Source organism: Mus caroli, chromosome 2 (genome assembly GCF_900094665.2).
Source record: "Mus caroli chromosome 2, CAROLI_EIJ_v1.1, whole genome shotgun sequence".
Classification (NCBI taxonomy): Eukaryota; Metazoa; Chordata; class Mammalia; order Rodentia; family Muridae; genus Mus; species Mus caroli.
Genome location: NC_034571.1, coordinates 3,928,875 through 3,952,635, shown reverse-complemented (window position 1 = coordinate 3,952,635; position 23,761 = coordinate 3,928,875). Strand labels below are relative to the sequence as shown.

The 23,761-nt window shown below is 40.3% G+C and overlaps 1 protein-coding gene across 3 annotated transcripts in view; it reads left to right on the top strand.

The window, feature by feature from the left end:
* The window catches only part of Celf2 (CUGBP Elav-like family member 2), an 833,597-nt gene that overhangs the window by 205,152 nt on the left and 604,684 nt on the right, over positions 1-23,761 (top strand). For all 3 annotated transcript variants that reach the window (XM_021151420.2, XM_029471522.1, XM_021151447.2), the window contains one exon: positions 5,006-5,044. The gene's annotated coding sequence lies outside the window, so the exon portion shown is untranslated. The remainder of the gene's footprint in view (positions 1-5,005; positions 5,045-23,761) is intronic.

Here is a 23,761-nt window from a genome sequence, read left to right as displayed (position 1 = left end):
CTTACCTATGCATCTCTGTGGAGAAGCGCGCTTTCTAACTGGCTTTTTCAAGTTTTTGCCCATATCTTTGCTTTTCTATGGTTGGAAAATAAGATGCTGAAGGTGTAGTACTTTTGGATTTTACACTGCTTGGTATTCTCTGAGCTCCTGGGATCTGTGGTTGGATGTTTGACATTTACTTGGGAATATTCCCAGTTGCTGTTATTTCAAATAATTCCTCTGTGCCTTCTCTTTTCTGTCTTCCTGTTCTTGGTGTTACATGTGTTTTATAGATGTTACAGTTCTTCCACGGTGCTTAAAATATTCTGTTCTTGCCTTTTAATCACCCTTTATTTTCTTTGCTTTATAGATCTGGAAGGGTTTCTAACATGCTGTCTTTAAATTTAGAATTCCTTCCCCAGGCAGGTCTAGTCTAGCGACAAGTCCATGAAAGGCACCTTCAACTCTGCCATAGTGGTGTTTCTTTCTAGCATTTGTTTTTAGTTCTTTTTTAAACTTTGCATCTCACTTCTTAAACTGCCCTGATGTTCCCAGGTGCTGTCTCATTTGGTCAAGCTGCTCTGTGAGGTCATTCATCCCACGTCATCTGGTTTTGATGTTTGTTTTGCGACATCACACTTTCTTTTTAAAATTCCAGTTTGCCTTAGGGTTTGGTGTGATCTTATACTCAGATATGGTATACTGGATGAAAAGAACCATAGACCTTCCATAAAACAGATGGTATGAGTGTAGGGTAAGAGAGCACTGCATGAGACCATCTAAGCCTCTTACTGGACATAGACCACTAGATTCTAAACTTTACAGTTTCTTTTATATCTCTACCCTCACCCCAACCTACCATATGACACAAGATGGCTACATGGGTTTGGAATTAGGTGTGTTCCTCTCCCAAGTGGAAAGCCAAAACTGGTTAGAGTTGGCTGTCTCCTGACTCCAGTGATCTGGGCTCCAGTAAAACCCTTCAGGCTCTGATGAACTAGTTTTTCCTGAGGGCAGACAGCTAGCAAACTGCTCTGGCAGGATTCAACATGGTTCTTTCTTTCCCTTACAAGTGAAAAACATCAAAGGGGTTTTCCTCCAGTATTTACTGAAAGAGCCTGATTGAGTTCTAGTGTTAACATGAGAGAGACAGAGAGAGAGAGAGAGAGAGAGAGAGAGAGAGAGAGAGAGAGAGAGAGAGAGAGAGAGAGAAACTTGTTATGTCCACATCTCTTTGATATTTACAATTCTCAGCTTTGTCCATACTGTGACTCTAGCTGCCCATGAATGCAGTTCCTCAGTCCATATTCCATCATTGGCTCCCAAGGAAGTTTCTACACAATGTGCTGTGATTCTCTTTGTGTGTCTACCAGTGATATGGCTCCAATGTAGGAGGGCAGCAGATTACTCTGGCCCTACTTCTGTGACTATATGAAACATTGTTGATTTGTTAGTTAGCTCTGATAGACTTGACATACAGAATTGGAAATGAGAATTACATTCAGATTTCCCAAATTTAGACCTACAAAAACTTTAAATTTGAGCAATTAAATTGAGTGTGTCTTTATAATCAGTAATTATGCTAAGGGTTGGATGAGCTAACTAGTTAACCTTTAATTGCCTCCATTTATTAATAAGATAAACCTTTTAATATGTTCCAAAGGAAGCAGATCTTATCAGCACAGCTGCTCATGGTTTTGTTTGACAGATGTAAGGTAACGATGGCCAGAGCGACGTATGATCCAGGAAAAGAAATCTGCCAGGATTATTCTCTAGAGACATTACAGTATACAATTACATGATAATCATAAAATACTTGGGGGAAATCACATCATTTCCATTCTCAAAATTACATAGAAATACTCTGAGTATCATTTATATACTGGACAAATGTGTCTTAGGGATTATGGACAGTCCCATTGGCAGCAGCCTTTCCACTGGGTCATAAAGTGCATGGCTAGAGAAAAGTCTGGCCATGTGCATGTCAATCCTGTGGTAACTCTAGCAAGAAAGAGAACCTTTGGGTGTCCCAGCAGGGATTCTTTTTAGGTGGTAACTCAAAAACAAAGAGAAAGCCTTGGATTTCTTTAAAGTTCTCTGAGAACATCAGCACCATATCACTTGGGTACTTATGAAAAGTCTCTTAGTTACTATTCTCATCATCCTGGTAGAGGGCTTCATGGAAAGAAGTCAAGGTAGGGGAACTGATTTTGGCTCATGGTTTGAAAGGATGCATTTATCATAGCAGGGAGGACATGTCAGAGAGAATGAGGTTATCTCTTGATAGCAGTTAGGAAGAAGACAGTTCAGAGAGGATCTAGGCCCAGGTTATAACCTTATGTCCTACACACATGGCTCTATGCTTGCCAGTGAAGTCTCACATCTGAAAGATTCCACACCCTGCCTGAACAGTATCTACAACTGGTCACACTGATCAACCACATGTGCCTCAGGGAAGTATTTGATATAAAAACTATAACAAAAAAACCAATACTTATTACCGAAGTCCCACCAATGAAACACTGAATCAACACTTCAGAAATTAGACCTAGGATTCAGAGTTTCTTAAAGGTCCATTGAGTGACTGCTAGCCCAACACAAGAACTGAAATCCTCAGTGTGTGGCGGATAGATTCCTAAAATGAGAGAGCGGATTCATCCCTCTGTATATATTCTCCATAAGAAACATGTATTGCCATATGTTAAAATGACCCCCTAAAAGCTGACTTGGACTTTGGGGTATTCCCATCTGTTCACTGTTAAACAATGAACCAAACTCTTCATCATCAATTGATTGAGTCATTCTGTTGACCAGAGAAGCCACAAACTGATTTGATTGCATAGGACCAGATAGACATGGAGTCACATGAAACTGTGTAATATGGTGGCAGGGGTTGATAGTCTATCTAGGTTTCTTTTTAAAGACGGTCACTGAAAATATAAGCTAGTAAGTTGCTCTCTCCAGTCTAAATGTGTCTCCCCCCTTGAGCTAAACAGTGAGGCAAATTTGTTGCCAAATTGCTTCTTTGACTTATTTTGACTATTCTATTCAATGACAAGACATCAAAATATTTTCTATTATTCATACCCATGGACATTAGCATCAAATTCTAATGATTTCAAGACTAGTAGTCTTTAGGTTATATTTAAACGTTAATATATTATATCTGATACCTTATAAAGTTAAGTGGCAATTTAAAGTTGCTTTTTATCTTACTGTGACAACATTTAACATCTATATTTTAAAGCTCTCACCAAATGTGCCACATTCTTAGGACTGACAACTATTTTAAAAGGTCAAGGAACAGGCTAAAAGGAATCATGTGATGATTTATGGCTGTTTTTCTTTGTGTGGGAAATGTCCACAGTCTTAGACAAATTGTATGTGTAGCCTAAATATACATTATTGCAGAGCAGCAGGAACTGGGTCTGTATGCATTTTATTAAGTGCACTAAACAGGTGGAGAGATTGGAATTCCCCTTAAAATCAAGCACTCACCAGTCCCAGAACTGAATTCTATAACCACCCACCCATGTGTTACAGATAAAAGAGAGATGGATAAATGATAGAATGATAGATGGTTGATTGGATAGATAGATAGATAGATAGATAGATAGATAGATAGATAGATGATAAATAAATAGATTACATATGATATATAAATAAATAGATTATATAAAGAAATTTTGTAAAGAGATGAAAGATAAATGGTTGATTAATAGATATGTAGATAAAAAGATGATAGGTAGATGATAGACTGAAAGATGCTTGTTGGATAGATAGATAGATAGATAGATAGATAGATAGATAGATAGATAGATAGATAGATAGAAAGAAAATATAGATCATTGATAGATAGTAGATTGATAGATGGTTGATTAGATAGCTGAGGAGAATGTTCACTTACTCTGTATCAAGCTAATATTATAGCTATTCATATCAAATATTAAGGATCATCTTGAATAATTATTAGTAATGAACTTAATAAACATCAAAACTCAGTATTAAAGCCAGCCTACACTTTCTGTCACTGATAGCCAAGAATCCTATTTGTATATAGGTCACCCTCATTGTCAGCCATGAGGTCTTAAAGGATCCCACAACAAAATACACTTCTACTTCAGTGGTTTGTAAAGCTATCAGTCACCTGCTTTCTTGACTTGCTTCCATATTTAGGATCTTTTCACATGACTTCCCATTCCTCCAACAAAGAAAAAGGAATCAATTATTGCCTACCCCAAGGGTCAGCAACATTTTCTTAAAGGGTCACATATTAGTTCTTTTAAGACGTGTGGACCATGCTCCCTCCTTCCCAACAACTCCTATCTGTCACTGCAGTGTAAAAGCATTCACAGAATGTGGACAAAGCTGAATTCCAGTTACACTTTATACTTACTAGCACTTGAGCTTTACATTAAATTTTCACACCAAGACTTATTCTTCCTTTGACTTTTTTTCAACCATTTAAAAAAGCAAAGGTGATTCTTAGCATATAGACCATGTATATACTGCATGTTATTTGAAGTTGGACCATGGACTCTAGTTCACCAGCTCTAGGCTTAGAATAGTGGATTCCAGGTCATAGACCAACCCTAGCAGTAGAGGGGATAGATACATCAAAACATCCATGTTTTACTACTGTGAAATTTCACTTCTGCTTTCAAGTGAACAATAACAGTTCAATTAGAACAATGATTGATTTGTATAAACAACTCCAAATGAGTTGCACTTATCAAAGCTAACTCTAGTCCAATGGTAAGGGCACTTACTGACAAGCCTATAGGAGGAGAGAACCAACTGCTGAAAACTGTTATCTGGCCTCCACACACATATACACACATACACACAAATGCACAAACACACAGACCCACTTAATTAATTAATTAATTAATGTAATTTTATTTAAAAAACAGCAAGGTTTTTTTTTAAAGCAATTATAGGTGTACAGTGAAAAAGCTTTCTCAAATCAAAAGAGTGTATTTCACTCCCTGTATTTATTTCTATTTATTTTTGTTTGTTTGTTTAGGTCTGCACTGCTGCAGAGAGGAGTGACCCAGACACTCGGGTAAGAGGTGACTTCTGCAGAGCCGAGGGTGCCCGCCTGCCCTGCAGTCTCTGCGGGGACGGTAGTGATGGCACTTTACTGTCCTGCTGCTTTTCTCTCTCTGACACTCGCTGGGACATAAACATTTTGGTTCTTTCTCTTGAGAAGTTTCTCCTCTGGATTCTGATTATTGCTGAGTCTGACCCTTGTGCCTTTTGGGTCATGTTTACAGGAGAGTGTTGCTGGATATTGGTTGTCTTTGACAGTACACCCTTTGATTTCACATTCTCATATTGCTATTGCTTTGGGTTTATTGTGAGGTGTTTTTATCTCAAGACATGAGCTTCTTCCTTAAGAAAAATAAAAGGATTATAAAAGAGCTATTAGAAGTCTATTCAGAGAAGTAGTTCTATGGATCTGGTTTTGAGAATGGAAGCTGTTAAGTGTGCTTATGTATTGACTCCACTCTGGAATAGACACGGGATCACTCAGGTTATAGTCACATTCCTTCAACCGCCCAGGGTCAGCACAGCCAGGAAAAGAGATCTCAGAAAGGGGGTTTGTACTCTTGAGCTGTTAGTATGGTATCTAAATTTAAAGTAAAACTCTCCTCTCTTAAGTAGTTTAAAATTTTTCCCTAGTGTGTTTCCCTAGTGTGTTAGTGTGTTTCACTGTGTAGACATAGGAGTGACTTACACACAGCCTAGTTTCAAGTGAGAAGGAATCAATCCGCTGTTTTCAAGTTATCCTCTCAGAACATATTTTCCCAAGTACCTTTCCTCCCATTCTTAGCTTATTAAGTATTGCTGCACTGGATGCTGAGGACACCACACTCTGGAGTATTTGTTACTGATAAATGATTCCTGTTAATAGTAGTTTCATTCACTAAAGCTATTTCGTTCATCTTGGTTTTGATGATTTCTATGGTCCTGTTTCTCATTTCTTTTCAAATACATTGCATTCCCTGTTTCTGTTTCTTTTGAATGTTTTAATCCAATTACCAGCTCTGTAAACAAGCATTTGTCACATCTACTGTAAGTGCACTGAACTGTAGTGGAGTGATTTCTGATTACCGACGAGCTCATTTCTAAGGGACACAAGAACAGAATGCAGTGAACTGAAGAAAGAATAATGGAAAATGCCTTGTTAGGTGACTATGGCAAAGATTCAGAGCACAGATGCTAAACAAAAAGCTGAAGACTTCGAAAATCCATAGGTACTTTTCTGGACAGTGCTTCTGATCTGAGTCACATGGGAGCTGCTTGGTTATGAGAAGAAATATGTTGCAGACTTTATAAATCAAGACTTCTATTAATATTGGGCTAGACTTTCTGAGAGGGTAGAAAAAAATTTAGACTCTTGAAATTCCTAGGGTTTGTTAACAAAGCCAAAATCAAAAATCATTAAGCAAGAATAACTTTAGATTTTGGATTTCTGAATTTTTTTCTCTCTTTGATGGTCCCTTTTTCTCTACCATTTCTAGAATGTCTACTTTCATGACTTTATATTCCCACAAAAGAGAAACTGATATTTCTTCAGCCTTGACATAGGACTAATAAAGCCTTGAGAAAGGGCTTTGTTAAAACTTTTATGTGCTACCTGGGAGTCAGGCCTTGAGCACAGGCACAGAAGACTGGGGGAGGAGGATGACTGTTGTAGTCTGAGCCCATAGATGAGCAACTGTTCCAAGAAGTCAGAACACTTTCCCAAAAATGCCTACAGTCCTGGGACTACACACTAGAGATTAAGTTGCTTTTCTGTGAATGCGAAGGCTGCTTAACATCGTATCCTCAGAGCTAGAGTCAGAACCAAGGGAGTCTGAGCCTCAGTGACTGCCGGTGTATGAGGGATGAATGAGAGCAATGGAAAGCCCTTCCCACTGACAAAGGCATCTGTAAAAACAGTTTTAAAAATCAAAAGTGACCACAAAATGTTTGTGAAACAGGGCCAGCTTCCATCCCAAGCATAGAACATTGTATTTCAAATACAATTGTATTTCAAATTTACAAAAACGTAAAGCTGAGAATCAAGATACATACATTCCAAAATTTGGGCAAACCATCAGACGGGGTTGCTGCTATAGTAAGCTTCGAATCATGCCAACATAGACTCCCACATTATGATGCACTAACTTTTTTTTGGCAAAGCCTAGGAAACAAGGCACAGATGACCCTAGGGTCCACTTATCTGTTTCATAGGAATGATGAGGAATTTTCAAGACATGGCAGGATGACTTGTCAGGACCTACTATGATTTCGATGAACACGAGCATTTAGAGGTACAGGGTCAGCTCTGATTTGGGTCCTGCCTTCCTTTCTCAGAGGTTAAAGAAAACCAGGTCCTCCTCTGCCTTGTGGACTTGTGTGATATAGTTTTCCTGCACTTAGTAATTCAGCCTTCCATGTGTCAAATCATCAAATTTCCATAGTATTTAAGAAGCATTTAACTGCCAAATGATGAATAAAATGTGTGATTTAAACACTGAAATCTAAAGTTTAATGTTTCTTTTATGGTTTCATGATATACTATAAAATACAAAGCGTAACTTATAATAACAACCCATCCAATCTGCAAATTTGCCTTTCATGATATCAGAGCGTACCTAACTGTAAAATCATACTCAGCTATGACACAGGGGTTGTAACTTTGGTTTCAAGACTCTTAGATTTTATATCAGAGGTCAAGTTCTAAGTGATGAGAAGGTGGACATTTGAACCTGGTCATTTGAAGCTGACTCAATAACCCAGGGCTTTTGTTGAGAAACAGTTCTTTCTGTGATGTGTGGTGATGGGTCGCAAAGGACTCTGTCTCCTAAATAAAGCACGGGATTCCACAACGTAAATAAAGAGATTAAACAAGTAAGACTTAGTAAATAAAAGTGGCATTCAGAGGAGGGATTATCTACTTTAGGGTTTTTTTTTTCTATGTTTGATGATTTCAGAAGCATTTCCTCTGCCTAAGAGGTCATTTCGAATTTTAATGCTGGCAAAGGGTATAGACTGTACTCTTTGTGTTTTCTCATAGACATCTAGACAGCTAAGTGCTAAGTTTTTAGAGTGCTTTCTTGTGCTGTGATAGGTCATTTCATTGGCATTTCCACAGTGCCACCATGGCAGTCGTCTTCCATTGCTGTGTCAATACTGTAAGAAAAAGGCAATGCTTCACTCAGCCCTGTGCTATTTTGCAGGTGAGCTACAAAGATGTTCGAAGTTACCATTTAGATCAGGGAGCTCTCACAGAAAACGTCTGTGAACGTTTTTGGTGGGTCTGTTTTCCACAACCTCTTGCTAACTCACTTTTTTCTGATTAAATAAGGACAATTCCTCATCACCGGTCTTCACCCTGACTTCACATTCTTAGATCAGCCCCATAGTGATTTTCCTACCTTAATTCCTGAGCACAGAGCTCCTGTGTTCTCTGATCCTTATTCCAAGAAGCCACAGCAGTAACTTATACCTGCTGTGTCTCTATGTCCTTGATGTTTCTATGGTTAAATTCTGGGGTCTTCTTTCTCCTATCTAGCATCCCACTGAAGACTTTATTGTAGAATAGCTACACAGATCAGCATACACAAAACATTGACTGTAGTATCTCCATTGGTTTTCCAAGGCTGCCCAGAATCTATGCCTAAAAGGACTTCCATAAAAATAGAAAAGGTTAATTTCCTTTCACTTTAGACTTGCTATGCAGACCTCAGTGGAGAGACGAATATGCGCTTTAAAAATTTATTTCCTCGGCAGTTTCTCTTCCTATAAATGGGAACCTGGGATCTCATAAAACTGATTTAAAATTATCAAATGCTATTGAACCAACCTAATGAAAATTTTAACCAAAAGTCATTGTAAATTAGGTGTGTGATATACTGAGAATGCAGGCCTTTGTAAAGTAGATATTGTTCTTCTGTAAACTCATGAATGGAGACTTTCTTGAATAAATTACTTCTTAATAACATCAGAGAGTCCTTGGCTGGGTAAATATCTCCCTGGGCACTCACTGAGGTTGCTGAATTTAAATGTTCAATCGAACTTCTTATTTGTCACAATTTCTAATGAGTTTTTCTTTATGAAATCATTGTTAGTATGAAAAAGTAAGAATTCGTACCTAATTTCTAGATTAATGATCTTTAAAAAGACCTCAAGGGGTTGAATTTTTTCTTGCTAAAACACAACATTTGCATAATTTCTATTGCCCAAATGTTTAAGCTTCTCAACGTGCTGTCAGTTTGCTACCTGAAGCTGGAAAAAGAAAAATGATCTGAACAGGCAGAATAACTGGGATTCCTGCTAAGGGGAGCAATGGGCCTGTTTAAAGGGCCTGACAGGAAATCGTGTCTTCCCCCCTTGCCTGTGAAGTATGTGAAGACTTTGCAGACATTCTTTCTCAGACCCACAGTCCCAGCAAGGCCTAGTAAAGGCCAAGTTCAGCACATGCTAAGCCATCCTGTGAGTCATGGCAGTCGGAATGTGCATGGCCCAATAAGCTCATATATTTGAATGTTAGGCATCAGGGAGTGGCACTACTTGAGAGGGAACAGGAGGTGTGGCCTTGTTGGAGTGGGTGTGGCCTTGTTGGAGGAAGTGTGTTACTGGTTTAAAAAGGCCAAGCCAGACCTTTCCTGGTGCCTGCTGATCCAGACATAGATCTCTCAGTTGTGTCTCTAGTACCAGGTCTACCTGCATGCCACTAAACTCTGAAGCTGTAACCAAACCCTAATTAAATGTTTTATTTTATGAGAGTTGGCAGTGGTTACTGTGTCTCTTCACACCAAGGAACCCTGACTAAGACAGTTGTTACAGTTAAAATATGGAGACATTTTTATTTTTAGACTTGGGATGGTACCTGTGTTCTTTTCATTTCAACATTGCAACAGATGGTCTGAGTTCACTCTTACAGATCCCTGAACTATAGGTGCTACAGGTTCAGCTTAAAACTATCAATATATTCTATACTGCAGACCCTTTAGGGTAGGAAAGGTGGGGAAGCCTGTTTATAAACAGACCTAGACTGTCTTGGACATATGGGACAGGGAAGCAACACTATGGCATGTCGAGGATGACGTCTCACAAAGGATGGCATTCTCAGAAAGAAAGATGCAAACAATTTATCACTGTTGTCCTCTAGTGATGCCTACATCCTGCCCAGGCTCCTGCCGTTTGTTGTTAAAGAGACTGAAATGGATACTAGCTTCATTTCATCTTGGACATGATATTGGATGGACTGTTATGGAGATATCCTAGATGTAATGTGGGAACCTCAATGTTGGGGTGTGTATGTGTGTGTGTGTGTGTGTGTGTGAGAGAGAGAGAGAGAGAGAGAGAGAGAGAGAGAGAGAGAGAGAGAGAGTACATGGAAGCCAGAGACAACTTTAGACTTCTGTTCTCATGAACCATTCACCTTGTTTGTTAAGATAGAGTATGTCATTACCCAGTACTTTCTAAATAGATCAGCCTGACTGCACAGTGAATTCTAATAATCTACCTTTCTCTACACAATGATCATAGCTTGCTTCTTTATTTGGGCTTTGTGTCTCAAACTTGGGTTCTGAGACTACCCTACTGACTGAGCCATATGCTCAGCCCAATGCACGGCTTCTTGATTACCACGTATCTGTGGCATATTTGCTCCAAGATTTATTTCACAGAAAGTCCCTAAAAATCTAATCAGTTAGGTTTTGTGAGGTATGTATATTCCTAGCACATTGGAGGTAGAGGCAGGAGGATACAAAGTTCAAGGCCAGCCTGGGCTACAAAAAAAGTGCATAAGATCTTGCCTCAATAAAATGATCAAAAAAAAAATGAATCAACAATTACAGACCAGTTCATTTCTGTGTAATTAATTTTGTGAAAATGAACGCTATGTGTTCGGAATGCCATATTGTTTAGTAACCTTTCAAGATAGAAGCCTAGAAAATGTATTTTGTAAAACCACCTGAAAAATCAAAGCTTGTATTTTAATATATTTCATAATACTGTGTTTTAAAAGCACATGTGCTTAATGTAATTATTAAAAGATAGTCTAAAGTTTAGGCCATTCTTCCTACACAGATCCCAGAAATGGTCTTCAAATCTCTATGGCAGAAAAAAATTTCCCCAAGAACCTAAATTGGCAGATAGCTGAGTATACGCAGCAGCTTCAAGCTCAAGTACAGCCTGTGTTAAGACGGAGATTTTAAACAGGAGTCAAGTTTAGTCCCACATTCTGCTACAGGTTGATTGAAATACATATATGCTAACAAAATTCTGTACCTATACATAGCATTTCCCTACTGAATTTCATCAGGAAATTAAATATGAAATCCCGCAGAGAATATTCTCCAGGCCACTTCATTTAAGAAGTATGGGTAAAAGAATGTGAAGCACTGTGGAATATCTCCACAGTGTCAGGGTCACATACACAAGACTGAGAATGCAGGTAAAGCCACGAGTATCTACAGCCCTGTAGTGTGTAAGCACACTGAGCAGCAGCTACAGTCGCCACTCAGAACTGTGACAGCTCTTTGTATCTTTTCTTCACTACCTCCACAGGGTCATTCCTCCTCAGTAGAAGATTGTGACCTCATGTGGGAAGTTCCCAGAACCTTGGACCTTTTCCCTCTTTTGACTGACTGGTTATGAAAGGGCTTAGCAAATCATAGGATGCAAAACAATGTGATAAGCACACACAGCTTTGTTTCACTCATTCTTCCTAGTTTTACATGCTATTAAAAAGGTAAGCCAAGTGTGAGAGGACATGCCTAAATTACCAGTGAAACCCTTACAACCTAATGTGAGCCAGACTGTAATGATCTTGTGTTTGAAACAGACATATTTCTTAGTTTATCAACCTATGCAATAAAAAACTATCACATAATCTTAGTAAGAGATGACCATACATATGCATATGTGGTACATAGATATGATATGCCGAATACTCAAAAGTGATAAAACGAATCACAGATACATAACTGGCAATAGCTCAGGACTTAGAGACACATCTCCCAGATGTGAACTCCTAACTTCAACCTTTTCCTCGGGAAACTTAACTTTTGTTTCTTGACTCGATTTTTTTTCCACATAGAATTTCTGAGGTTTTATAGATTAATTAATAAAATATATTTAAGATGATGGTATCATGAAAGCCATATACAAGTAATTGCTCTGGTACCCTCTTTAGAATGAGGTCAAAAAGTTGCTGTCCACCTGGAACATCTGTCAAGTGTAGAGGCATCATGCATTCAGCAGGAAGATAGAGTTTAATAAGTAACAGGTTGGGAACATTAGCAAGGCTTGGGTATTACCCAAATGGTGATGGATTTCTGCAAGACAAGTAGAGAGTGGAGATGTACTGGTAAACTTCAGAACAGCCCTTGAATAAGAAGCTGCCCATTCTAAGCAGAAGAACCACACGACCCACTTCACTGTGAGTATGTGAGAACACTGCCACAGTCTCATTAGATTGCTATTATAACTAACAGGAACAGTCATTTGTTTCTTAAAAGTCTGAGTCTGGAAGGCCAAGATCAAGGTCAGAGTATGGTTGGAGTCTGGTGAGAGCTCTCTTCAGGTTTGTAGATGGCCAGGTATTAGGTGATGGCCAGGTACATGCTGGAGCGGGGCTAGCTATCTTTTGGCAGATTCTTTATTATCTCTTGTCATACCACCTTAAATATACATGATCTTGTTTGGGAACCCTTTTATTGAAGCACTGGTCCTAACATTAGAGGACCCACTAACTTAGCACTTCCTAAAGCTCCCCTCTCTAGTACTATGCCCTTGGAGAATGAGAAGACAAGGATATAATAACAGCTGTTGGAGTATGCCTGAGTTTTATAGAGACATTTTCTCACATACATACCAGAACCTTGTCTAATATGGTAAGACAATCAATCAACAGTAGGCTAGCTAGTAGAGCCAATAGTAGGCCCCAAGAGCTTAACCCAATGCAGTTGATGAATTAGCTTGGAGTGGTAAGTGCTCCTGTAGATTAGGCTAGTACTCTCCATGTGTGTTTGCTGGCTTCTGTGTACTTTGCATTATTATAGTAAGGAATATAAATTAAAATATTTTTATATTATTTGTATTTATTTTTCTCACCATGGGGGAGGATCAAATAAGAAAAGTAAGCCTATGAAAATGCTTAGCAAAGCAGAGGATGTATTGTAAATGATGAACATCCTAAACTTACTTCTCTTGGTTCTTCCTCATGGTAACATGGTTAAAAAAAAAAAAAAAAAAAAAGCCAGGTAAACGAGAGAGGGCATGTCCCTAATCCAACAACCGGGAGGCTGAGGCCAGAAACCCATGAGTTAGAGGAGAGCCTCAACCCCTCAAACACACTGAGATCTTGTTTTAAAACAGAACAAAAAACAGGGTAGAAGTGACTTCATTTCTGGATGATTACATACCCATTCACTTTCACAGTAACCATACAAGCTATAGAGCAGCCTTTTCAATAAACCACGGGTCAGAGTTGGGCCATTTCTAGAACTGCGCTCATGAGACAGCACATTTGGGACTCAGTTACTACCCAGCTGACTTCTGCTTTATTCTCTCTCGCTCCACAGAAACGTTGCTAATAAAAGTACTTTCATGACACTTGGCTATTTTCATCATAAGCAAACAACAAAAGAAGGGACTGGGACTCAGTGCACTGCTCAAGGTAGAGCCCTGGCCTGTTAGAGCCAAGGCACCAGGTTTTATCCCTAGAAACACCCAAAAATGATGACACAAAGATTAAAGAGGAATTTCTACAGGGCCACAGAGCAGGCAGCGTCTGTCCTTTCAGCAGAATTCATGTAGAACTATTCCTATCTTCATCATGATCTTCAGGTATGAAGTACAGTAATGATTTCTGTCTTTTCAATGAGCCTGCAGGTGAATGCATATCCTTAGCATATTTGTATATATTATCATACATAGGCAGCACGGTGTGTTATTATAGCATACAACATATGCTAGTAAATTATATGTATATAATATGCTAGAATCTTGCATAATATATGTATGTATATATATATATATATACTTTTATTTCCTCACAATGAAACACCTTATTTTTCTTATTTCTTGAGTGTGTGTGTGTATACATGAATATAAGCACATGCATGTATGACAGTGCTCATCACATGTGCATGCATGCATGTGAAAGTGAGAGGAAAATCTTGGTTTCCATCTTCAAGAATGTGCCCACCTCACTTGAGTCAAGACCTCTAATTGGCCAGGAGCTGGCCAATTAGGCCATCCTGATTGGACACCAAGCCCTTAGCATCTTCTTTATTGACACCTTAAATTAACAACCACGTGCCACCATATCTGGAACTTCTACATGGGTTCTAAGGTTCAAATTCATGTCCTCCTGTGATTGACTGAGCCTCCCACCATGTCCTCACAGACATTTTATTTTATGAGCAAATACAGTAGATACAAAAGATTCTTTGAAAACAATCTCAAGTATATTTTCCATTTTATGCATTTATATATTTATATACCAAACTTACCAAAGAAAATTATACATATTTTTTTATTTTTGTTTGTTTACTTTTTTAACTTGGGTTGCTGAACAGATAGTCTATGCATATTGCTGTTGTTGTTTATGAACAGAGCTGGTCTTGAATTTATAGCATTCCTCTTCCCTCACCCTTCTTAGTACTGAGATTATAGACATGAACCACAGTGTCTAACTAATAACATGTTTTTGATGATTACTCCCTTCATGCCATTTTCCCCTATGATCATAAGGTAATTTCTCTGATAATAGCCAGCCCCAGAGTTGAACTCACCCCTCTGACAGTGGCTTCTATCCACACCTGTGTCAGGCAAAATGGAAAAGCTGGAAATAGCAATGGGAAGCAGCTCCTGCCCAGTCTTTGTCCCAATAGATGGGGATGTTCTGGGAGTTAGAGAACAGTGGCACAAATTGAAATCTAAATGCAGATAGTCTCAGTGCTGTGACTCATGAGAACAGGTAAAAGGAAGATGGTTCTCCCTTGTCAAAGTATTATCTGAAAGTGGAAATGACTCTTGATCTGACATGTGCAGGGTGGTTGGGGTTAACTAGGTAAGAGCAAGCTGTAAATAAAGCATTGAGCTGTGAGAAACACTGCCCAGTAATGGAGTCCATGACACATCCTAACTCAGAGGAGATGATAACCTGACCACAAAATATCTTTGCTGTTTGGAAACCCAAGAAGTGACCAAAGAAAACGGGGTGCTCCAGAGCAGGACTCTTCAAAAGGAAAATGTAATCTCCTGATATCTACACCTCTCCTCTCCTCTCCTCTCCTCTCCTCTCCTCTCCTCTCCTCTCTCTCTCTCTCTCTCTCTCTCTCTCTCTCTCCCCCTCACTTCCTCTCCATGAAAGGTCAGAGCTGTATATCCTCCTACATCACTATCCACCATATTTTTTTAAATGAAATCTCTCTCTGCACCTAGTGCTCAATCACTAGTTGGATAGACTGAGTGGCCAGTGAACTCTGAGGCATCCCCTACCCTCTGAACCCACAGGGTGACAGTTGTGTGGCAAGGTGTCCAGCTTCCTCACATGAGTGATGGAGATCTGAACTTGGGTCTTTGTGCTTCACCAGTCACTTTATCTTAAGCTATCTACCAGGTCCCAACTCAAGCTTTAACCCTGGAATGGAAAGACTTAATTGCTAAGCAATCACAGCAACACATACTGAGGACTAGAATCACATCTTGATCACATCTCAGATTTCACAAATATCTGCTTCCTGCTTAAGGGAGACTGGTCTTATTGTTATAGAAACAGCAGGACCCTAAATGTTTAAGTGCTGACATTTCAGAAGAAGCTTCACCTCCACCTTTAACTGAGACTCAACCCCACTGCACACATGGCATCCCCAGATAAAGGATCGATTGATTCCTCTGGCTTCAGGCTTTATACCTATTAATATGCTAAGAGGACTCTAAGCAGTAGCTCACAAAATCTGTAGATTATACCTCACTGTGAATTAATCATTGAATCCTGTCGTGGGAGGAGCATTAGTTCTAGGAGAGACAAAATCAGAGAACAGTTATGGGGGAGCTGATCCTGAACAGTGAGAAGCTTTGTAGAGAAGGGAAGCAGCTCACACTGTCCACTGTCCTTCATTCATCTCCCACCAGTGTGGGGCTTGTGGGCTTGCGGCATGGAACCCCCAAACACCGGCTGTTGGCTTCATTGCTTCTTCTGCTGGGCTTGGGCTCAATGGCTCACCCACAGCATCACTTTGTCTTACTAACACTGTAAAACCTAAGCATGGGGCTCCGTAATTTAGTATCGTGGTAGAGTACTTGTCCGCTCTGTGCAACGCCCTAGATTCTATTCCCAGCAGGAAAAAAAAAAGAAGTCAACCAGTTCATTTATTCATTCAGTAGCCCTCAACTATAGGTACTCATAGAAACTGAAGCAGGAATTCATTCCCATTGGAATAAAAGGCCAGCTCTGTGTTTAAAGGCTCAGCCAGAGGCAATATACAGAGGCAATATAGACAGGCTGCAGGGAGTGCCAGTGAGTGAGGCAAGTGCTGCCTTCTGTGAGGCAGCAGCCTGAGCCAGCACCAAATGCCTTTCCAAGCTGCTAGGAAGGATTAAATCTAGGGAACTCCAACAGAGAAAGATGCAAATATTCCCAGGAACAGAGGGAAATGGGAGCCTGAGTTCCAAATGTCAATTACTAGAAGTCTCCAGAGGCTGGTTAAAAATAGATATGCAGGTTCACTTTGTTCACTTCCTGGGAAGGGTCATCCTATCATATCAGATTCCCATCAACTTCTTATCACCCAAGAGCTGCGTTGTCAACCATTTGCAGTTGGAAGTTTCAGTTATCCCATTGTCATGGCGCCCAAATTAGCATAGAGCTGAGACTTTCAATTAAATCCCAAATGCCACAGATTACGGGTTACCATAGAACAACATGCACAAGATAGACACAAAAGAAGCTCAAGACATAGAAGCATGGCGTGACCTGGCTTAGTGTTTTCCCAAGTAGCCTGCTCCTGTGTGTCTGTGCCAGAGCACAGCGGAGAGGGATGGGCCTGGGAATAGTCCCAGTCACCAGCAGGCAGGTTGCGCCAGCCAAGAAGCAGCATGGATTGAGGACAAAGAGGAGTTACATCCTCTCTGTCCATTACTGCTGCCACCCCTGCCTTGATAACGTTCCTCACACTCTAACAGTCCTCTCTGCTGTGCCCAAGCAATAATGTACAAGTGAAGAAGGTTGAGTCTGAATGACTCATGGCCATCTCATGCTAAAGTCCTTCAGTTGCAGTAGGCTCCAAACTAGACCTCCTAGTGAAGGAACTGCAGTGCAGATAGATATACCTAAACAGAAAACCCTCTCAATGTCAGTTGGATTGGACCTGAGTATTCGGTGCTTGGCTTTTTGAGGGGAACAATGGATTTGCTTTCCTAATTAGTTTTAGGCTAAGCTAGTATTAAACTTGTATTCTGTTCTGTGAACCCTGCCTGGCTGGAAACAAACAATACTGAAGAGGAACAGAAGTGGAAGGGAGGAACCAAATATACCTGTGGCTACCAAAAGCAGAGAAAAGGGGGACATAAAGAAGGATGCTAGTATGCTGTGTGTGTATGAATTTGTGTGTTATACATGTGTGTGTGTTATATATGTAAGTATGTGTGTATGTGTTTGTGTGTTATATATGTGTATGTGTGTTATGTATGTATGTGTGTGTTTGGGTGTTATATATGTGTGTGTTGTATATGTAAGTGTGTGTGTGTTTGTGTGTTATATATGTGTGTGTTGTATATGTAAGTATGTGTGTATATTATGTGTGTGTTATGCATGTGTGTTATATATGGGTATGTATGTGTTATGTGTGTGTTTTACATATGTGTGTATGTGTGTTATGTATGTATATGTGTGTGTTATGCATGTGTGTATGTGCATATTATGTGTGTGTTTTACATGTGTGTGCGTGTGTGTGTGTGTGTGTGTGTGTGTGTGTGTACCTAGGCAAGCATCAGGTATATCCCTCTCTTGTATTACTCTCTACTTTGAGTTTTGAAACATAACCTTTTACTGAACCCAGGTTGACTGGTTGGGCAAAACTAGCTGACCGGTGACTTTCAGGGACTTCCTGTCTTGGCCTTCCCAGTGCTGAGACCACAGGGTGTGGCTTTTAAGGGGGTTCTGGGAATCCACATCCAACTTCTCATGGTAGTTAAGCAAGCCCTTTACTGACTGAGGTATCTCTCCAGCCCTAACTTCTCAGCGGACATTTTCTTCTCACTAGATTGGTACTTTGTATCTCTTTGTGAGTATCTGTGGTTTAATCTAGTGTGTCTCCTGCTTTACCTCAATTCAAATTATTTCACCCATGTCCCAAGATACTGGGACATCACAACCAAGCCATTTATGTCTCTGCAGTGTTTGCTTCTACAAAAAGGCAAGTGTTTTAAGAATAAGTCTTAAGAGAAATCAAATCTATTTCTATTGACAGAAGTCCATTATAACTCAGGAGTTCTAGGGACTGAGATATTATTTGGTTGATGTGTGCAAGGCACAAGAAAGCCCCTAGTTGCCCGGCAGTGGTGGCACAGGCCTTTAATCCCAGCACTTGGGAGGCAGAGGCAGGCGGATTTCTGAGTTTGAGGCCAGCCTGGTCTACAGAGTAAGTTCCAGGACAGCCAGGGCTACACAGAGAAACCCTGTCTCGAAAAACGAAAAGAAAAAAGAAAAAAGAAAGCGTCTGGTTTGTTTGCCAGCTCTTTATGTTGCAGTTGTAGTAGTTCATGTCTATAATCTCAGCACTGGGGTAGCTGACACAGGGAGATCAGAAGTTCAAGGTCATCTCTGCTAGATAGGGAGTTTGAGGACAGCTTGGAATACATGAAACCGTATCTAAGAAAAGATACTGAGAGATGACCCAGTGGGTAAAGGCTGAGTTTAATCTTTGTAACCCACATAATAGAAGAAATTGTGCACTGACTCCCACAGTGAACATGCTGTGTCAATCACGCACACAGGATCTGTATCCCTGAGCTACAGTCCCAGCTCATGCTTCTCTCTGATGTCAGCATTATTTATCTGGCCTTTCCCCCCATGTAAGTGGCCTTTCTCCAAATGGGTAAAAGTCAAAGGTCTTACAAAGCCAACTCTGTTAAGAATCACTTATAGGGTTTAGGTCAAGAGGCCAAGCTGCTTCAGCAATCCTGTCGTCTCTGCTGGGTCCCCGTTGGATTGCTTTAGAGTCAGGAGCCAGTGGGATGCGGTGCCCTCTAATTGCTCTACACATGACCTATACTCCCCAAAGAATAACAAATGACCACCTTGGGGTTCTTGCTCTTGCTCAGAATAGATTTAAACTCATCATATGCATGAGGCCGGCCAATTACAGCAGCCGTCACAAGAACTTTTCTTGCCCGGTTACTACAGATAAGGAATCCTAAGTATTGGGGCCTTAAGTAAATGTCAAAGCACCACAGGGCTACTCAGTCATGGATGAATTGAAAGCTAGGAGTGCTGATTGAAAGGCATGAGCGTTCTTCACCTCCCAATCTGATGACTGACATCTACCACATCCACACTCTTTCTCAGATAAGGGAAAATCTCATAGAAGTAAGTTGGGCCCCCTGATTCCGGAAAAGATAATATATTTGATAATGTAGCAGCTTCATAGATGGGGGGTTGAGTGAAGGAACATATGTGAGAATCTGGGGAGATCTCTCAGTGAGTAAAGTGCTTGCTGCACAAGCGTGAGGATCTGAATTCACATCCCAGGTATCCAAGGATGGAAAAAGCCAAGCCTGGTGCCACACATCTGTAACCCCAGGTCTGGCAGATCCCAGGGGCTCACTGGGCAACCATTATAGCCAAAACAGCAAGCTTTGGCTCCAGTAGAAAATCCCTGTCTCAAAATAGTAAGATAACAATAGAAGCAGCAACCTGGAGTCAAACACACAGACGAGCACTCACTCACACACACACACACACACAAACACATGAGTGCACCTGTGTACACATGTTCATACATTAATTTGGATGGACACACACAGTGAACATATATGAAACCCCATTTATGATTTTGCTAAGAAAAAAATTTCTAATAATGCGAAATGGTAACTATTAAAATAGCCTTTACCTCTGTCCCTCACGCTGCCTTTACAGCACAGTCCATCGCTCCTGCTTCAAGACTCTGTAAGCCAGATCATTATTTGAAACCCCTGCAGTCCCAATGCTGTTTCTGAGCAGAGATTTAATGTGTGAGTCCTAGAGTGAGATTTCTGATTACCAAGACTTCATTATCTTTATGAAACAAGTGGCAATACATGCGGGCAAGTTTTATCATAGGCTGTTAAATCTGAGCCACCATTGTCAAAATAAATGGAGGAAGCATATTGTGTGATTTGCTCTCCCTAGTATCTTTTTTTTCTGTCTGTTTGCATATCCACTCATCTGCAAAATGTGGTAATTCACAATGGGTCCCTCTGTCATTAGTCTGAATTAGGAAGTTCCTACTGTATTTTAAGAAATCAAATTGAAGTCCTCAGGAGGTTGAAACGCTTGAAATTATCTAAATGATTTTCATTATCATAGCTCAGATTTTTATTAAACATGTTATTACTTTTCAGAAATAATGAACAATAATATAATAATTAATAATCAAACATATATCAAGGGGTACTTCATCTCAAACTTCAAAATTAAATGGCTGATGATCAGGGCCCGTGGCAGGGAAAAGCAGCTGTTAGTCTCTGTGTTTTTATATTAATTGGGGGTTTGATTTGGTTGTTTGGTTGGTTGGTTTGGTTTGGTTTTGGTCTTGGTTTTGGTGATAAGTTGTGTGTGCCAGTTTACACTAGTATCCCAGCATTCACAAAATTGAGACAAGAGAATTCCCACTAGTTCAAATCTAACCTGGGCTCCATAGTGTGTTCCCAGTAAGCCAGAACATAGCATGATGCTTCTTTAATTTCTCTATTTACTTACTTCATCATTAATTCATTTGTTTGCAGTGTGTGGGATTTGGGGAACTGAACCCAGGGCTTTGTGCATGGTAGGCGAGTACTCTACCACTGAGCTCTGCCCTCATCTCTGTAGCTCTTTAGCTAGACCCTTGCTTGAAGTTCAGTGACCCACTAGGCTCTCTCTTCATACCTCAGTGCCTGTCTACACTTGTCTCATACATCATGATTGTCATTACTCAAGATAGAAACAGAAATGTTCCCCATAACCAGAATCTATAATGTCAAGAGAAGGCTGGCATTCTCATGATTCGCCCACCCACCTCCAGATCGCCTAAGCAGGACACAAAGCACCAGGCATAAGAATATTTCTCCTTCATTTTGTCCTTCCTACCCATCTAATTCCAGTTCCTTTCCGGCATCTTCTACAGATAAAGATGCAAAGTCAAGTATGTGAAGTGCTCGTATTGTCTGAATGTGGGAGTTCTATTTTCTTCTCATTTCTCTGTGGTTCAGAAGGCATCTTCTTTGTCTCTATGGAGTTAGTAAAGCTCAGGGTCAGACGTCCAGAGCTATGGGATAACTCTTGAGCATTTGCACTTAAAACACTGAGGTCTGCATTGTGAAATGAAAGGCTGTGTTTGAACTTCAAGGGAGTGGAGGGAGAAGTAGTAGGGTAGGGTGAAGAAAGTCTACCAAAAATTATGCACAAAAAATGAAAATGTAGCCTTAAACTTCCCACTTAGTAACTTGGCACTTAAGGGAAGCAGAAGCCTATAACAGGATCAGTGTAAGACATACATCCCCTCAAGAGGTTCTTAGAGTCTCCCTCTCCTCTCCCTTTCCCTCTCCCTCTCCCTCTCCCTCTCCCTCTCCCTCTATCATCCTTTCATCAAGATAGTCAGTCCTTCAACTTGCTTGTAAGTTCGGATGATACTATGCCCCATCTTATGTGCTCCATGAACCCCCCTGACTTGTGGACTTGTTTTCAGAAAGTAAACCTTGTGCCAGAGCCCCTTTTCCACCTACTTCTTCTGGTACTAGTGGACAGATTGTGTTATTTTGATTCATCATCTATATCAACCTCATATGAAGGAAGGGCTTGATCTTGCTTGCTCATCTTTCTCCTTGTCACTGCACAGCAAACATTTCATTTACTTCAAAGGAGAAACTCAGCAATTTCTGTTTCTTGAGCCAGCAGGTACGTAAGGGACTGAATGCTCCTGTCAATCACTGAAGAGGGCTTTGTAATATTTTCACTCCCTATCATATCCTACTCCCAGCTCCAATTGTGTTCCTGCTCTGAAAATCTACTTGAACCTCTTCTATTCATTCCCCACTCAGAGTGCATGCTAAGTGAAGCCTTGCCCCTTCGGCACACAGAAGAAGGGGAAGAAGCTGTGAAGAGAATCTGCTGGATAGAGTACAGGAGAATCCACAGAACCTTGTCATGTAAAATGGACAGCAAGTCCTGGGGATTTTTTTTTCCCAAGAACCAAATAGGGGCAGCAGATAGAAATGACAGTGGAGAAGGCTCGGTGCTTAAGAACACATACAGTACTTTCTCTCACAGAGGAACAGAATCCAGATCTCCGCACCTATATTGGATGGCTCACACCCACATATGACTCCAGCTCCAGTGGATCCAAGACCCTCTTCTGGCTTCTGCAGGCCACGGCATGCACATACACACATACACACAAACATAGAACACTGTTGGTGATGGAGGAAAGGAAAGGATGAGCAGCCTTTGTCATTGGGGGAAATCAAGAGAAACTAGGGACACTGGCACTGACCTCATGATAAACAGCATGCTGGACAGAATGACCTCAACAAATATTGTGCATTGTGAGGCCTCACCCAAATGTGGAGCCAGTTTTGTTATTACAAAAGGCAGTCGGTGTATGCCCATTTCGTTAGTCTGCCTGTATTTAAATGACCAATTTATCTCTCTTGTTCATTGATCTATATATTCAGTTCAGTAAATTCTCAAAGCTTTAGAAACCTAAAGGTAATTACAGTTATCTGTCTGTGTTGTTTGCAACATGGTCTAATCCTTAGTTATCTATGTCTTAGTAATCTGTGCCCTTGTCCCTTTTAGCAACATGATCTAATCCTTACTTCTAATCCTGTCTGAATTTAAGTATAGTCAGACCAAAAAGGGAGCAGCCATGGTCCTAACACCTCCCGCTTTAGAGAGTGGATTCCGCACATATTATTAATATAAGTTGTGGCAGATCTAGGATACTTCATCAGTTAGAGGCAGCTAGCAGATTCATGTAAATGGAAGTATTGGGAGATCATGTGGGGGAAGGGTTGCCTTTAAAATGCTGAGTCTTTGGGGCACAGAGCAAAATCAAAGTGCATAGAGGATCGAGAATAAATAGTATCCTTTCCTATATTACTTCCCAATAGCCCCGTTTGTGAGCTGAGAAGCATTATATCATCTGAAGATACTAACATGAGCATATATGTTAAATCTCAGAACCAGAAGGCATCCTGCTTTACAAGTGAGGAAATTTAGACTCCAGAAGACTTTGATCTTGAAAGTGTCACATGGGAGACATTGATGCTGCTGCTACTCAGACTAATTGATTGATGTGTGACTGGTACCTTAAGACTCAAGACAAAGGCCTTAAATTAGACAGCAAGAATAAAAGCAAAGAATAGACTTGGCACACATAAAACACTGTTAACTTGAAGCCTATCAGAAATAGTATCAATATATAAAATTAATAGGAAGGAAGGAAGGAAGGAAGGAAGGAAGGAAGGAAGGAAGGAAGGAAGGAAGGAAGGAAGGAAGGAAGGAAGGAAGTATTTATTATGGGGCTTCAAT